Source organism: Rattus norvegicus, chromosome 8 (genome assembly GCF_036323735.1).
Source record: "Rattus norvegicus strain BN/NHsdMcwi chromosome 8, GRCr8, whole genome shotgun sequence".
NCBI lineage: Eukaryota > Metazoa > Chordata > Mammalia > Rodentia > Muridae > Rattus > Rattus norvegicus.
This window is the reverse complement of record NC_086026.1, coordinates 41,394,907-41,412,260: the sequence shown is the minus strand read 5'-3', so window position 1 is coordinate 41,412,260 and position 17,354 is coordinate 41,394,907. Positions and strand designations below refer to the sequence as shown.

General features: G+C 44.9%; 1 protein-coding gene across 8 annotated transcripts in view; it reads right to left on the bottom strand.

Annotated features, from left to right (window-relative positions):
• Kirrel3 (kirre like nephrin family adhesion molecule 3) overlaps positions 1 to 17,354 on the bottom strand; it is a 539,837-nt gene that overhangs the window by 251,268 nt on the left and 271,215 nt on the right.

The window sequence follows — 17,354 nt, the reverse complement described above, 5'->3', positions numbered from 1 at the left end:
AGAGTGGTGTTTGTTTTTTAATATCATTTACATTTGTCTTACACAGAGACACTGCCAGGATTAGTTTGGGGGCTTTATGTTTTTAAGGGAGCATCAAGACGTCACATGACACTTGAGTTTTATCTGACTGGTCAAGTTGGCATTGGTTTCTCTCTCGAGCACTTCCCAAGTCCCCTCCTTGTGCCCCTGGTCCCTGCTCCTGTTTCTCCATGCTCTGTTAGGCTAGAGACAGAGTGCCTTGCCCCAGCTGGAGTGTTTTACGAGTCAGTCTGTTGGCCCCTGTTCTGTGATGCCGAGGCTGAGCCAAGGCGTCAGTGGGGGATCTGCCTCTGTGTCTGCATGGGTTCTTCTGCTTCTTAGCCTCCCTGGAACTACAACATGGTCCTGGCTAAAGGAACTGGGACTCCCCAAAGAGACCTACAAGTAAGGGACTGGTCTTGGAGATCCACACCCTAGGAAGACATTTGGAGGAGGGGCTAAGAAAGAGCTTTGTTTTTTCTAATTCACCTTTGGCTCTCAGGTCCCTGTTCATGCTTCCTCCCCGAATGTCTGGACTACAAATGCCTCTGTGGTGTGGCTTCTTTCTTGATTAACTTTAGGATAAGTTTCTCTTTCTTTGGTCCTCTTTCTTGATTCCATAGAGTGGCTAGTGACAGCATTGGCCATTCATTTTTTTTTTCAGATTACAACTTCGGTGTCATCGCCTCCTGCTGGTCCTTCACTGAAATCTCCAAAACCAGGAACAAAATGTTTCTGCAAATCTCTCCAGCTTCAGCTGGGGCACAGCATCACCTGCCTTCCTTTTGGAACCTGCCTGGTAGCTCTAGCAACATTGTAGTTCCTGGCTGCTAGGCTGATGCTCATCCTTATCATGTAACTACTAGACATCACTAGCATCACACCATAACTAAAAACCCACCCAGGGTGGTCCAAACCCTGATGAATGGACTTCATGTCACCACTAGACATCACTGGTCAGCATCACACCATAACTAAGAACCCCACCTAGGATGGTCCAAACCCTGATGGGTGGAAGTTATCACACTCCACCCAAACCTTTCTAAGGCCATTGATGAGTTGCCTTAAGATTCTGACTGCCACTCAGAACTATACAGCTTTCCTGCATGCACCACAGGCTGGCCTGTTGGTAAGAGCAGGCCAAGGGATTGAGCTCGTTCTGGAATGAGACTGACCAGCATTCTTCCAGAGTTTTGTTTTCTTTATCCATGTTCAAGAAGATGACTTGAGGGCAGGCCCAGGGTTTCATGAGGGGATATAGATACAAGGGCTAGAGAAAGACCATTGAACGTGGCTCCTTCCCGATACTCGGCTCCATTCTGCTGCCTTTGTTCAGAGTTCCTTTCTCTGCCAGCTGCCTGGCATCCTTCTGCTCCTCTTAAGAGAAAATTTTGAGAATTGCTGTAATTCGAAGGTTTCCTCAAGGGTCATATATTGGAAACTTAACCCCTATACTACTATGCCAATGATAGGTTGGGGATGTGGCCTCTGAGGTTATAGTTGGGATTAAAGGAGGTCATGGAAGTGGAGATCCCCGGAATGGCATTAGTGGTTTTATGAGATGAGAAAGAGAAACTCGAGCTATTGTACTTACTCTGTTTTACAGTGTGCTACCCTCCACAGCAACAAGGCCCTAACTAAGATGTTAAGTGGCATGCCCTTAGACTTTCCACCATCCAGAGCCATGAGCCAAATGGCCCTCTAGCAACAGAAAATGTACTAAGACAGTGACTCAGTGGCTTCCTCCTTGGGTGCACACAGAGCTATGCTCAGTGGGTTTACAGCCTTCCTCAGTTCTCCTTCATTTGCTTACATGCTTCTTTATCCAGTAAATGACAGCATTTCAGGACAGTGGGCTACTTCTGTTTCCCTAGCCTGGAGGATCGACTACAGAAAGCACCAGCTTTTCAGGCTTACTGAGCAGGGATGGGTCTAGGACCTAGCACTATGGCTGTAGCTTGAACAAGCAATTCAACCTCTCAGAATCTTCTCTTTTTCCTTGTCTATAGTAGGAAGACACTAATTCCCACTTGCCAAACCATCCTCCACAGACACTGGTCCGGGAAAGCCGTTCGGTGGCAGGAGCAATGCCGGTTGTCCTTGGCCTTTCCAGCTTTGTGCACTGCAGCAACATCCAATACTCTCAGTGCCTCTCCATTGGATCATGGAGGAGGCTCTGGAATTTAAGATCATCAGACCTACAGCAGATCAGAACTTTTAACTCAGATCCAATAACCCAAGCCTAGGTTAAACTGGACAGGCAGGGAACACAGGCTCTTATCCCCCACCGCAGGTCACAAATTCTAAAAGGCACAGTTAGACAGAAGGATGAGATGTAGTGTGGTGGGTGGCTGTAGTTAGCCATAAGTTAGTATATGTTTTATTAGGAATTAAAAGACAGGAAAGCAGAGATTGCCAACATCAGGACGAGATAGAAGACAAGAATGCTAATCACCCTTATCTAATAGTGCACCCTGTATCCCACCAATATGCACCATTAGCATATGCTAATCAGTAACATTTGCAAAAAGTGTGCCATAGTTAAACAAAGAAAAACTTTTCTTCTAGGTTCAGGAGCTCTCTCCACGGCTTCCGAGTTGTCCTAGCGCCATAGTCACCTATGACGATGGCGAGCTAATTGCCATCTGCTACAACCAAGTGGCCAGAATCTTGCTAAACATTTGAGGACCACATTTGGTTAACCTGGGAGCAGGAGGGAAAGCAAAGGAGGAAGGGACAGAGAAAATGGAGGGGAGAAGATGCAGGGCGGCTTGGGGGAACGAAGCAAGTGCCAAGGAGAGAAAGATGGCAGTGTTGGTGAAGTCTGAACAATCGCAAAGTCAAGCACAATAATAATTTGGGCAAAATGGCAAATGGCACAGCTGAGGAGGAAATAGCATTGTGAATGTAAAAACTCCTAAATGGAGCGCAGATGGGAGGGAAAAGTGTAATCTTCTGGAAAAGCCTCTAATTGTCTGCCCACACTAATAATTTCAGCAAACGCTCCCTCTCTCCCTCCTGCGTATAATTACACCATTCCATCTGTCTATCAGCAGGTTTTTTACTGTGCCTCGCTGCTACCACGTTCTCACGCTTGTGGAGAGATGAGGGCTTTCTGAAGATTTAAGAACCCTTCTGACACAGATCCCGAAGAAAAGACACTCTGGAGAGACAAATCCCTCTCCCAGGCCTTCTACGACTCTATTTTAAAAAGTTGTCTCATCTCTTCAAATGCTCTCACTGGGTCCAAGGTGGTTGAGCCATGTGGTCCTCTAGCTTGGGTGTCTACTTCTGTGGGTTTGTCAGGGTGCCTCATGTTGCTGGCTGGGGAGGGCTCCCTGGTGCCACTGGCAAGAGTTCTGAGCAGTACTGGACAGCACTGAGCTCAGAGGAGCCTCTGGCTCCTCTCCCTACTCTGGCAGCGAGTCCCAGGGGAGACAGATGGTCTGGTCATGTAGCTCGGTAGGAAAGACTCCAAGCTTCCCACCCAAGTCACTGACTTCCCTGTGTGGAGGCAGAGCTTGCTCCATACTCCTGCGGTGTAGGCAGGGTTAGCCTTCTCAGAAAGCTACTGAGGATGTTAGGATGTGTCTACACACTCTTCCGTAGGCAGATAATCCACCCCTTTCTTCCAATCAACTTATTCTAACTAGTTACTAGGAGAGGTCCATGAAGGGAAAAAAGGGAAGTAGGGCCAATTCCCATGAGTATTTCTTGAGGCTTGGAACTGTGGTAGCAGTGGCATGGTAGGTTTTGAGCTATTTACTGGATTTGGACTATACCAGGAAAGCATTGTGGGAGGTGGTTATGGCATAGCCAGGGGCTCCGAACCAACCTCTTCTAACACAGGCCAAGAGCACAGCTTATACTTTCCCATGACTGCTAAGCAGATGGAGACAAGTGCTCTCTCGCTCACTCGCTCATTCGCATCACAATTCAGTGGACAAATACTGCTAGTGTTCCCAAAAGATGACGCGAAGGATGAATGCAGCACACATCCTGCTCTCTAGGGCAGTGCCGTCTAGTGCAAGTACATTGCAAGCTCCATCTACAGTCTAAAATTCCCTAGTAGCCACAGTGAGTAAAGGGAAACATGTGAATTTATTTTATGAATAGGTTTCATTTAAGCTAACATATCCACAACATTAACTCAATAGATGATCACTATAAAATTATTCAATATTCTACTATCATTGAGACAATAAGCCTTCAAAATCTGCTATAGTTATGCATATTTATACATGTATCAGTTAGAATAGGACACATTTTTAGTGCCCACTGGCCACATGTAGCCAGTTGCTGCTCTCTAGATGGTAAAGACCCAAGTCTAAAGGAAGGAAAATTTGTTCTTAATTACAAGTTCAAAATGTGTATAATGATTATCATAGCTAAAATCCAGACTCGCTAAACACTTTCACATGCATTATCTCTTATAATCCCAACAATTTTATGGGGTGACAGTTATTGCTATTTCTTAACAGATAAATAAACATGAGACTCAAGAGCACTGAAGTGGCTTATGTTTTTAAAGAAATAAACTAGTGTGTGTGTGTGTGTGTGTGTGTGTGTTAGCATTCACATGTGTGGTTACCCATGTGTGCACATGAGGGAGCCTGTGGAGGCTCTCAGGTATTGTTCCAGAAACTCTCACTTGGACTGAGTTTGCCAAGTAGGTAGACTAGGCTTATTGGCCTCAAGGCTCCACCTGTATTGGCTTCCTCATTACTAGAATCCAAGCACATGCTTCCACACTTGTATTTTTTTTAACAAGGATGTTGGGGATCCTTATGGTTGTGTGATAATCACATGACTGACTGAGCTGTCTCCCCAGTCCCTTCCCTTCTTCCTTACGCACATACAGAGGCACACCCTTCTGGAATGACTCCAATGTGGCTCACTGGAGGGAGCATCTCTGAGGATGTTGGTGATGGAAAGCATTTTCTACATCAGCAGTTCTCAAACTTCCCAATGCTGCAACCCTCTAACACAGCCCCCCCATGTCGTGGTGACCCCAAGCCATAAAATTACTTCTGTTGCTACTTCATAGCTATAATTTTGCTACTGTTATGAGTTACAATTTAAATATCTGATATACAGGATGGTCTTAGGTGACCCTTTCACAGAAAGGGTTGTTCGATCCTTCCCCCAAAAGGGGTTGCCACCCACAGCTCTACCGAGAAGTGGGAGAAGACGGTTGTGAGATTTCTTGTTTGAGAAATGTTCTGATCAGAACTGAGTAGCCTGTGCTCCATATAGAGAACAACACTGGGTCAATTATCTGTAGACCAGGCTGAGACTGGGCAGTGGAAGAACAGGCTGGAAAAGTGATTTAGGACCTCGTTGTAAGAAGTCCTGGGCCCAGAGAGGTGAATATGGACTTTACTAAGTAACCACAGTAAAGCCTTGGAAGACTTCCACATATCAAACGTTGAGAACTTGCAGTGTTCTACTGTAACCAAAGCCTTGCTTTAGCTCAAATGATGTCATCACAGCCACTGGGTGGAACAAACTGAGAGACAATGGAGAGACAGAGAAAGTGGAGATGCCCCTTAGTGCAGTGTGAGCCTAAAGCAATAGTAGAAAGGGAAAGAGATGGAAACAAGAGGTTAGGGCAAAACTACAACCAACAGATTGGGAAAAAATCTTTACCAATCCTACAACAGATAGAGGGCTTATATCCAAAATATACAAAGAACTCAAGAAGTTAGATGCAGGGAGACAAATAACCCTATTAAAAAATGGGGTTCAGAGCTAAACAAAGAATTCACAGCCGAGGAATGCCGAATGGCTGAGAAACACCTAAAGAAATGTTCAACATCTTTAGTCATAAGGGAAATGCAAATCAAAACAACCCTGAGATTCTACCTCACACCAGTGAGAATGGCTAAGATCAAAAACTCAGGTGACAGCAAATGCTGGCGAGGATGTGGAGAAAGAGGAACACTCCTCCATTGTTGGTGGGATTGCAGACTGGTACAACCATTCTGGAAATCAGTCTGGAGGTTCCTCAGAAAATTAGACATTGAATTACCTGAGGACCCAGCTATACCTCTCTTGGGCATATACCCAAAAGATGCCCCAACATATAGCAAAGACACGTGGCTCCACTATGTTCATAGCAGCCTTATTTATAATAGCCAGAAGCTGGAAAGAACCCAGATGCCCTTCAACAGGGGAATGGATACAGAAAATGTGGTACATCTACACAATGGAATATTACTCAGCTATCAAAAACAATGACTTTATGAAATTCATAGGCAAATGGATGGAACTAGAAAAGGTAACCCAATCACAGAAAAACACACATGGTATGCACTCATTGACAAGTGACTATTAGCCCAAATGCTTGAATTACCCTAGATGCACAGAACACATGAAACTCAAGAAGGATGACCAAAATGGGAATGCTTCACTCCTTCTTTAAAAGGGGAACAAGAATACCCTTGGGGGGGAATAGGGAGGCAAAGTTTAGAACAGAGGCAGAAGGAACACCCATTCAGAACCTGCCCAACATGTGGCCCATACATATACAGCCACCCAATTAGATAAGATGGATGAAGCAAAGAAGTGCAGGCTAACAGGAATCGGATATAGATCTCTCCTGAGAGACACAGCCAGAATACAGCAAATACATAGGTGAATGCCAGCAGCAAACCACTGAACTGAGAACGGGACCCCCATTGAAGGAATCTTAGAAAGGACTGAAAGAGCTTGAAGGGCCTTGAGACCCCATATGAACAACAATGCCAAGCAACCAGAGCTTCCAGGACTAAGCCACTACCCAAAGACTATACATGGACTGACCCTGGGCTCCAACCTCACAGGTAGCAATGAATAGCCTAGTAAGAGCACCAGTGGAAGGGGAAGTCCTTTGTCCTGCCAAGACTGAACTGCCAGTGAATGTGATTGTTGGGGGGAGGGTGGTAATGGGGGGAGAATGGGGATGGGAACACCCATAAAGAAGGGGAGAGGGAGGGGTTAGGGGGATGTTGGCCCAGAAACCGGGGAAGGGGAATAACAATTGAAATGTAAATAAGAAATACTCAAGTTAATAAAGATGGGGAAAAAAAACTCATTGTGACTAGAGGATTCAGGAAGAAAGAAGCAGGTAGGGAGGGCTCCCTGGCTTGAGCTTGGAGGACAGGAAGCAGTGTACTCTGAGCACAGGCAGGGTGGTCTCAGCAGGCATGATTGCTATGCTTCCTGAGAAGTCTTCCCTGGAAGGACCCCAGCTACTCTCCAGAGTCCAGAATGGGCAGAGGTGGGTGTAATTATGTCTTCATATTCTCTTTCCCTCTTGCAGTTCCTAGTGTTTAAGTGAATTCAGTTCCTAAGTTGTCTTTCTTGCTAACTGGGGGTCACCTAGCTTCCTGAGGTGGCATTTATTCCTTCTAGAATCAATGAAAAGAATGCCTGAGCTGACTCTAACCCCCGAGCTCCACCTATATCCTCCCCATCCAGACCAACACTGGGGGGAAGGAAGGTCTATGGATTCATGGTGGCTCTCTCCTTCCCCGTCTCAGCATAGCAGCTAGTGTGTTATTTCTAACTCAAGCTCATTACTCATCTGTAGAATGGAGCTGGAACCCCCAGGGCTGCTTTGAAAATTCAATCAAACAAACTTCCGAATGTGCGAGCCTTCACAGGCTCCATGTGTCAGGCAAGGTTGCTGTGATCTGCAACATTTTCCTCTGGCTAGATGGTCCCAGTTAGGGAAGGACACTGCTACTTTCTGTTCCTCCTGATTCCTGCTAATGCCGTGTTCCTTCTGTCCCTGGAGGTTGTACACATGCCATTCCTTCTTTGAAAATACCCCCACTTTTCCTTTCCCTGGATGGCTTATCCATTAAGATCAGTCATTATGCAAAGACTTCATAGATCCTCTTCATTCAGCAGTAGGTGCCTCGCTTGTGCCTTGCTCTCTTTTACATGACGATTTGTTGAAACACTTAATGGTATCGGAACTACTTCCATGTCTCTATCTTCCCCTAGACTGTGTGCTCCTCCAGCGCAGGGAGCATGCCTCCTTTGCTTATTTTTGCATCACCCATTTCCTGATGCTCTCCCCAGTGCGTGCTAGATGGTCAGGAATAAATGAAGAACACCGCAAGGAGCCACATGCAGAAGCATTGCTCACCAGGGGCTGAGCTCATGTTGACATCTTGAATTCAGTGTTTGCCCTGTTGCAGTCATAACAAAGGAATATTGATTATAGTCATGACCCCTTCAATCTCATCCATCTAATTCAAGGGGTCATCGGAGTAACTCAGAGGATCTTGAGAATATTTATATCCTTGAGAATGTCCAGTAGGGTGAGGTAAACACCCTTGAGTCCTTTGATCACCTAACAGGGTAACCATGACATATACACTTCCTGGAATTTTTTGGTTTGACTTATTTTTGCCTTTCCTGCAGCCTCCTTCTCCTTGATTTATTTTTATTTATGTGTACATGCATATGCTTGTGTGAGTGGATGCCAAGTCTGTGTGGGTGACTACGGGGAGATCAGGAGAGGGCATGAGGTACCCTGGAGCTATAGGAAGTTGTGAACCATTGAAAATGGGTTTTCGGATGGGTTCTCGGATCCTCAGAAGGGCAGTAGGTGCTCTTAGCTGCTGGGCCATTTCTTCAGTTTCCTTCCTTCCATTTTAGGGCTTGCTGAGCACCAGAGCTGGAAAAACCAAGATTATGGCATGGTGTTTCTTGCACATCCTCATCTTCCTTACTGGCTCTCTCTCCATCTGTGGGTCAGCTGAGCTCCCTCTCTGACGGTCCCTCTGCTCTAAGCACACCTGATACATACCATTCTCAGAGGGCTGCGAGCAGTCTCAGGAAGCAAGTGAGCTGGGTCCCAGACACCGTATTTTGTGTGTGTGTGTGTGTGTGTGTGTGTGTGTGTGTGTGTGTGTGTGTGGGCTTACTCTACTCTTCAGAGTAGTGGATATCCTCTGTGATCCCATCTGACCCCACAGTGCTGAAGAGGCCCTGTGGTGTGGTGGTCATACATCCCTGTGAGATCTTACCCCCAGGTGTGCCATTTATCTTACCTAACCAGCAGCAATGTCAGGCTAATGAGTCCGGTCCCTTTAAGCTGGTTACTGTGCCAGCCCCTCCCAGATCCCCCTTGCCTTGTGTCTGGCCATGAAGACAAAGCCCAGAATTAAGGCCTCCAGATTTATTTTATTTCACGAGGATCCACAAAAGCCAGCCCAGCAGTCCATTCATCCTAAAATAGCCTCTGAAAGCCTGAGCATACGTCAGTGTCCCTTTACAGAAGGATACTGCATTGTCATGAAAGCACCATTTGAACAAGGTAACCACAGCAGAATCATCCCAATGTGTTCCAATCACTTTGTAACATCAAGGTTTGCTTCTCAGCAACACAGTCCTTCTGACAGTGAATGAACTGCACAACAGGTGTGTGTGTGTGTGTGTGTGTGTATGTGTGTGTGTGTGTGTGTGTGTGTGTGTGTGTGAGAGAGAGAGAGAGAGAGAGAGAGAGAGAGAGAGAGAGAGAGAGGATGTCACTGTCACTGGTGATGAGTCTATGTGTCCATTTCTCAGCGATGACCCTAGGCAGCAGCATGCATACTGAGCAATACTGAGCTCCTCTGTTCTCTCTGGCCTGCTGGGAGATGAGGTAGGGACTGTTTATCCCACTGAGAAGGGGCATCTGTTCTGAAAGCAGCAGCAGGGAGAGACCCAGGAGCAGTGTGGAGAGTCGATGGCTTTCTCCTCTGTGACTTAGAGTCCAGGGTCCATCATCCTGAAATGTTGTTATGTGTTGGGCACAGATAAGTCACTTCTCTGATGTCCCAAGCAGGAGTTCTCCCAGCATGCTAAGCAAAGGGAACAGCAGAGCACTGCTCTTCACTAGTAGAAGGAGACAGGGACTAGAGCAGAAGGACAGACTGTTCCCAGAGCCAGTTTTAGAGGCAGGCCCAATATCACACTGCCTGCAGGGGACTTAGGAACATGGCACTTGGCAAAATTGAGTGTGTCCCATTTGACAAGGGAGGCATGTACTGCCCCCAAAAGTCAGAAAAAGTATGAAAGAACACAGCTCAAGTCTGACTCTGTCAATGCTTGCACCACCTACAGTCTTTTCTTCTGGCTGGGTCCTGAAGGGGGGGGTCTCTCTCTTCTCTCTCTCTCTCTCTCTCTCTCTCTCTCTCTCTCTCTCTCTCTCTCAGCAAATGAGGAGCTGAGTAGATTGCATTTTCCACAGCTATGAATATCAGTCTAGCTGGTGATGGCTGTGCTCAGACAAGAGGTGCAATGGTAAGATGACCCAAGAGACCTGGACTCATTCCAGCTGTCACTTCTTTCTTGTCTTCTGTCTGGTCCACTTTACAGGCTGGCTGCCACAGTTGTACAGGCTGTGTATCATACACCTTCCATTTGTACACACTGGGTGAATGGGTTGCCCAGAGTGGTACTATACAGAAGCTTTGCTCATAGTGCTCCTGCAAGATTCAGTCTAAATCATGACCATCACTCCACCACCACCACCACAACAACAATAACAACAACAACTATCATCACTACAACCACCACCACTACCACCACAACAACTATCATCACCACAACCACCACCATCACCATCACCGCCACCACAACTGCCACCACCACCATCACTACCACCATCACTATTATCAGCAGTGGCACACATTGCCTTGATTTTTGATGCCCCCCCTTTTTTAAGCTAACTGTTGCTCGCTCATTTGTTGCCAGGCTCTGGGCTAAACTCTTTACATTTTATTCTCCCTGATACATTACAGAGTAGGTAGTATTACCTATTCAGAGATTAGAAAGCTGAGACCAGAGAGAAGAGGCAACTGGCCTGTGGAAAGTAAGAGAGTATACATGGGAGCTGTGGTCCTAATGCAGAGCCTGCGGACACCAAAATCTGTCTTAACATATTTTTCATTGTGGAAGCTGTTTGTTTTCTTGTAAATGAGGGTCCCAGGAAGTAGGGCTCATGGATCTGGACCCTTGACTGATAGGCCAGTGCTCTTGGACCAGAAGCTCTTCTCCTTGGCCCCAATACAGATAGTGACTCTTACTTAAGGGCCAGGGCCAGGTGGGGCTATGCTGAGGAATTGTTTACTCCTGACTTTGCTCTCTCTTCTCAAGATGGAAGAAACAATTCCCTCTCCAGAATGGCCATGTTTGTCTTCCAAATACTCTCCTTTTCTGTTACACACACACACACACACACACACACACACACACACACACACACACACACAAACCCCAGGTATGCCTTCACAGTCTTGACATACTTTACACCTTGAACCCAGCACCTGCTCATGATAAATAGACCAGAAAACTGCTCTTTGGTTCTGCTCACATCCATACATCTCTACATACTCCTAGACAACTGAGCATTAGGTACTCACATAGTACATGCAACAGTACATTCATGTTTGAGCACTTGCATGTGCACATTGTTCTATTTTACTGTACAGTTAAGTGAGGAAACCAGCTCAGAACATCTTAGAGGAGGTCTCTGTGTGAACACTTGTATGCATGCACATGTGTGAGGAATGTAGGAGGCATGGCAGGAAAAGTGAGAAGGGAGGCTTGTGACAGATTGTAGCAGCCAGCCGTGATGACTGCAGGGGTCCTTTCTTCCTACTTAGGAGGTCTAATGATCCAACAGCCTAACTTGCTTATGCCTTGTGCCTAAAATATGTGTCTCTTTGGCTCAAGCTAGTTCTTCACATGACAGGCAGAGCTGCATTTGGAGAATCTCTTGGTTTTCATCGGCTATGGCTAAATGGGATGTCTGATTCATTTCTGATACCTGGGTTGTATGTGTTAGCAGTTACTTTTGGCCCTAGTACCTAAGCTAGTCCTGAGGCTTATCTCAGTAACCACATCAAAATTGAAGACAAACAGCAAGGCATGGTGGCATATATATTTAATCTCAGCACTTTGGAAGCCAGGGCAAGTGGGTCACTGTGAGTTCAAGGCCAGCCTGGTCTACATAGTAAGATCCAGGCCAGACATGGCTATATGATATGGTGCTATCTCAAAATTTTTTTAAAAAAGCAATGACAAAACAAAACATGAGTTTTCCTAAAGGAAGATGCTAGTGATCACACCAGCTTACTACCCAAAGGGAAGCAGTATCATCCTCAACAAAGGTATAGCTGAAAGCAGGCCTTCCTCCTGATGCTGGTGGATTTCCCAGAAATCATCTGCCAGCTCCTTAGAAGGTAGAACTACATGATCAGAGGGAAATAGGGAGGAAAAATCTTTGCAGAGGCTCCTCAACCAGTCACAGGGATGTCCCCATAAGGTAAGATAAAATCATCAGATGTTGAAAATCCATAACCTACAGAACATCATAGCCAAGTGCATACAAGGGCGTTAGCTGTGTCTTCCTGTGGACCAGGACACAATGCTGCTTCCCAACATCAAGAGACAGTATCATAACACAAATCACAAGCATGCAAGAAACAAAAACAGAATCTGGAGTGCAGTTTCTGCTACACGTACATTACAGTGTTTGGGCAACACTGTAATAATCCTAGGTAGAAACTTTGTAAGCTGGCATCAGTCTGTATGTGGGTGGAGAATTTATGCCTGAGCCACTGAATATAGCTTGCAATATTTCAATAAGTAGGTTTGGTTCTCTTAAAATACATTTCTTTTTAAAGTTAATATATATGTATATATATGTACATATACATATGTCTGCATATATATTCATGGGAAGAATACAAACAGCACAAAAATGCCAGGTCCTTTATTCATTGGTGCCAAAATTATAAACAGTTTTTTTTAGGGATCATTTTGCAAATTTGGTATATATCACATATATGCAAGTTGTGTGTATATATATATACATACATACATATATACATATATACACCACATATATGCAGATTGTGTGCATACATATATTTATATATGCAAGAACATGTCTGCAAATATCTACATGCCTGATTTTAAATGGAAAGCTTCCTGTGTTGGATTATTGATCGACACCATTTCTCCCATGATTCTTGTAGAGAAACAGTGTCTCCATGACTCACTTTGACAGCTGGAATGTGAAGGAAGCAACATTATATAACATGTGAGACAAAACGTGAGAGCCGCCGTTTTGTTTTCGGTGCTGAGCACACTCTCTCTGGGAATGTAGCTAGCATGCTGCACAAAGTCATACTGCACACAGAGAGAAATGTTAGCTGAGTACCACCAACCCAGACAGGTGGCTGAATGAGTGAGTCTGCTGGTCCCTTCTACCCCAACAGAGCCTCTGGGTGATTGTAGCACCAGGTCACACGACATGGAGCTGGTGACCCACACAACTGGACTTAGCTTATTCATAGAGCCATGAAGGATAGCAAACCCTCTCTTGTTTGAAGCTGCTACAGTTTGGGGATGGTTATACAAAAATATACCATTGGATAGTATAGATTTATGGGAAAAATACATTTCTGTTGTTATAGCTAGTTCTTTGCAAGGGTGGCAGAACAGAGGCTGGGGTAGAAGAGTAGGTATTTGTTGTAGAGTAAGAGTCACAACCTATATAAGTATTAAGCAATGTATATTTAGCTATAATTGATATTTATATTTAAGACTTTCATGGGTTTTGTTCCATTCTTATCCTCCAAAAGAGTATGAACATGGCTGATTTCTTCCCTCATCTACAAGGGCATGAGGGCATAATTGCATTTTCCATCTTGTCTAATAGATAAAAAAATCACTTATTTTACTTTTCTTCTATGAAAATTGAAGTGGCTTGTGTTTTGAGATGTTTATGAGAAAATTTCCCCCTTCCTGAGGATGTCACTTTCTTAATGCCTCGTAAGAGCTCTTATCTTTATTGAAACTTAAGAATTCCCTTCCCCTTCGTGGGTTGTAATTCTCAGATGTCTAGTTAGAAATAGGCAAGTTCTCCCTATCCTGTTGTGTTCTATGGATTGGTTTTTGGCATTTGACTGTGTGCACATTCCTTGATGCGCAGATGTTTTCATGGGGCACATGATGCAGTTTTCCTTTCTGATTTACAACTTTACTTATCAAACTTTTATCCAAGTGGGATTTGATTTGCTATAAGAGCTGAGAAAAGAATCTTGTTCAGTTATTTTTTTCTTCCCTAAATAACCTAGTCTGATGCTCAAGAACATTGATTATTGATTGGTGGCTCTGTATTTAGAAACACTCCTTCATCATATATTACCTCCTCAAGTGTATATTTAGATGCATTACTGTACTCTCTTTCTATTCCATTGATCAATCTCTTTGTTCCAATGTTTTAACCTGAATTTGGTTTATCATTTGCTCTGGAGCTATTGTTTTCTTTGGGATCCATGCACCTTTGCTATATGCCCTGATTAATTAAATAAATCTGCTAAAATTTTTCTTGAAAGAAAGAGTCTCAATATTTTGCCCAGGTTGGCTACCAACTAGAGGTCTTTCTGCCTCAGCCTCCTGAGTGCTAGAATCTCGGGTCTGAGCCAACACAATGGCTTCTAATGCATTTCAGTTCCAATCCAACCCATCTGTCAGTGCCCCTGACTCATGCCTCTCAGCACTCCTTTAGAACAATTCCTTCATCTGGACCATCTCTCCTTGACTGAAAGAATGGCTCTAAAACTCTTCATCTGCTGTGTGGGCCATGTACCCCCATCCCTTTCTCTCTCACACCAGTTAACTTGGCTGCAGAGCCACCTGGGGGCAACAGAGACCGTTGGTCTGAGAAGGACAGATGTCCCTGAAAGAGAGAAAGGTTCCCATGGGCCTTGAGTATCAGGAAAAGAACTCTCGCTCTTTTCCACTTGCTCTCGTATGTGAAAAGCATGTTAAGGAGTCAGGAAGCCTCCATCTGCCCCAGCAGCGCCTCTTCCCTTAGCAGTTTGCAACGTCGTCGTTCTGCAGCTAAAGCAGCCGAAATGAGTCTGTGAAATCAAGCATGGGAGACAGCCCAGGGAATCTGAGTAAACAGGATTGGATGACAATGTCCTGCTCACCAAAGGCAGTTAGCCAGAAAGCCAGGCCTGTTTAGGAAACCTATTTGTTTCCCTTGGAAAACGTGTGCACAGACCTGAGATTTTGCTTTGACTGCCCTATTTCCTTTTTAATGGAAATAGCTGGAAGGGGAGACAGGTGATGTAGTCCTCTATCCATGGATCTCGAACCTTGACCTAGGGCACTGAGACCTGGGGTTCCCACCATCTAGTCAGTATAGGATAATGAACAAGCTGTAGATCTCATTTTGGTTTGCAATGGTTGGGAAGCAAGTTCTGAGGAGGTTCCATGCATACAGAGCCAGGAGCTGTAGTCTCAGTATGGCACCCCTTAGTTGACAGACCTAGAACCTCTCTTTCACATCTCCGGTAACTCAAGGGTCTCGGCTTTCTGGTCAACCTGAGCTCCAGGAAGGGCTCACCGATTTTCTTTTTCTCGAAGCTCCCCTTCCTGTCAAATGCACTGTGCCCTCCACTGTATTCTCTTATTTCCTCCTTCTTTCCAGCCAGTGATCACTGAATGCAGGGTTTTTTCCTTCAGGTCGTCTTTTGACTCTGTTTCCTTATCCCATACTTACTATCCTGATCTGTATTAAAACAACATTTCTGATCCTGCCCCAGGCAGCTCATGTTATCATGATCAGATGTGGTTTTCTGTAACACCATGCTCAGCTCATCCCTCCGAGTCAAGACAGAAGAGTGATGCTCAAGTCTCACTAAGCCACTGTGTTCTGCTCTGTGCTTGTTATTCGATACCATTTGAGTTGTGTTTGATAATCCATGGGTTTAAAAAAAGGAAGAAAGGGGGTTGGGGATTTAGCTCAGTGGTAGAGCGCTTTCCTAGGAAGCGCAAGGCCCTGGGTTCGGTCCCCAGCTCCGAAAAAAAAAAAAAAAAGAACCAAAAAGAAATTCTAAAATTAAAAAAAGGAAGAAAGAAAAGAAAGAAAGAAAATCAACTGCCTAATTTCTGAGTATCTACTCAACATCAGGTCTGTGTTACTCTTCAGGCACCTCACATTTATTATCTCTGACCTTTATAAATACCCTGTGAGGTTGCTCTTGTCACAGTCAATTTAGGGACATGGGACTCAATGCTCAGAATGTTAGGACATGTCTCAGGGAGTCACAGATACTGAGCATCAGATCTGTGGTTTCAATTCTTGTGTCCCCTACTAAGCCGGTATTTATTCTACACTGTGTGTGTGTGTGTTCGTTGGCATGTGCATGTGCATGTGCGTGTGCATGCGCTATCTGATGGTCAATTGATCTAGGAATGTTTGCAGCAAGACTTTAGCAGCCATGAAAGGTTTAGGAGCTTTCATGCTCACAGGGATTCAGGAAGCTGGAGAAGTGAGGAGCAGATATATAACTCAGAACCCCTTCCTTCCTTCCTTCCTTCCTTCCTTCCTTCCTTCCTTCCTTCCTTCCTTCTCTCCTTCCTTCCTAAGGTCCACACAGTCTCAGAAGTTATCTGAATGGAGAAGAAACTCTGAGACTGTTCAGGATCATTGGAGGAGACATCCACGGTTTGCTGACATTTCTAATGAGATAGGAATGCAGTCTTTAAAGCTCCAGTTAACGTGTGTGCAGATGGGAGCTTAGGGGACCATTTCTCTAAACGATGCTCTCCATGAATAACCATCACCCCTCATATCTGGCAGGGAGGGGGCCTGTCTCTGTCCTAATGTGGGATTTCCTCATCCTGCATAGGCTCAGAGTCCCTGCTGCCCCGAGGGGAAGCAAATTAGTTTCACTTACAATTAGGTGTCTCAAAGAAAGGTTTGATTTCGATTTAATAAGAAAAAGGGATTCCAAAATCAAACAGATCACAACTGATTATTAAGACCAGAATTACTGAAGTCTATAGCTACCACAAATGTGCATCTTATTTCCAAGTTGCTAAACCTCACTAAATGCCATTTTAATAATGAATTGAACTTTAATTAATGCATGGCAACAGTGTCAACTCAATAGATCTTCTCACAAGGTTCAGGTTTCGACTGGGCTGCAGGCTGCTAGGAAGATTCATATCAGAAAATAGACAAGGGAAATGCCGATCTCAGTTCCCCTCTCTGGGACTAGGCGAGCTGCAGCAGCCTCCTCTTGTCTGGGGGCTGAGTGGGTCAATCTCCTTTTCCAGGAAAGAAAGTCTGGGACCTGTACTAATGAAGTGGAGCACATCGATGTCAATCCCAGTTGTGCTTCCCAGACTTCTAAGGCAAACCTTAGGAGGTAATGCAGTGAACTGGGACCCTTAGAGAAGTCTCCAATCCATCTTTTCATGGACCAAATGGGTGGTCGAGGGATGGGCTTTCTACAAAATAATGATTTCCATCCTACCTAGTGTTTATG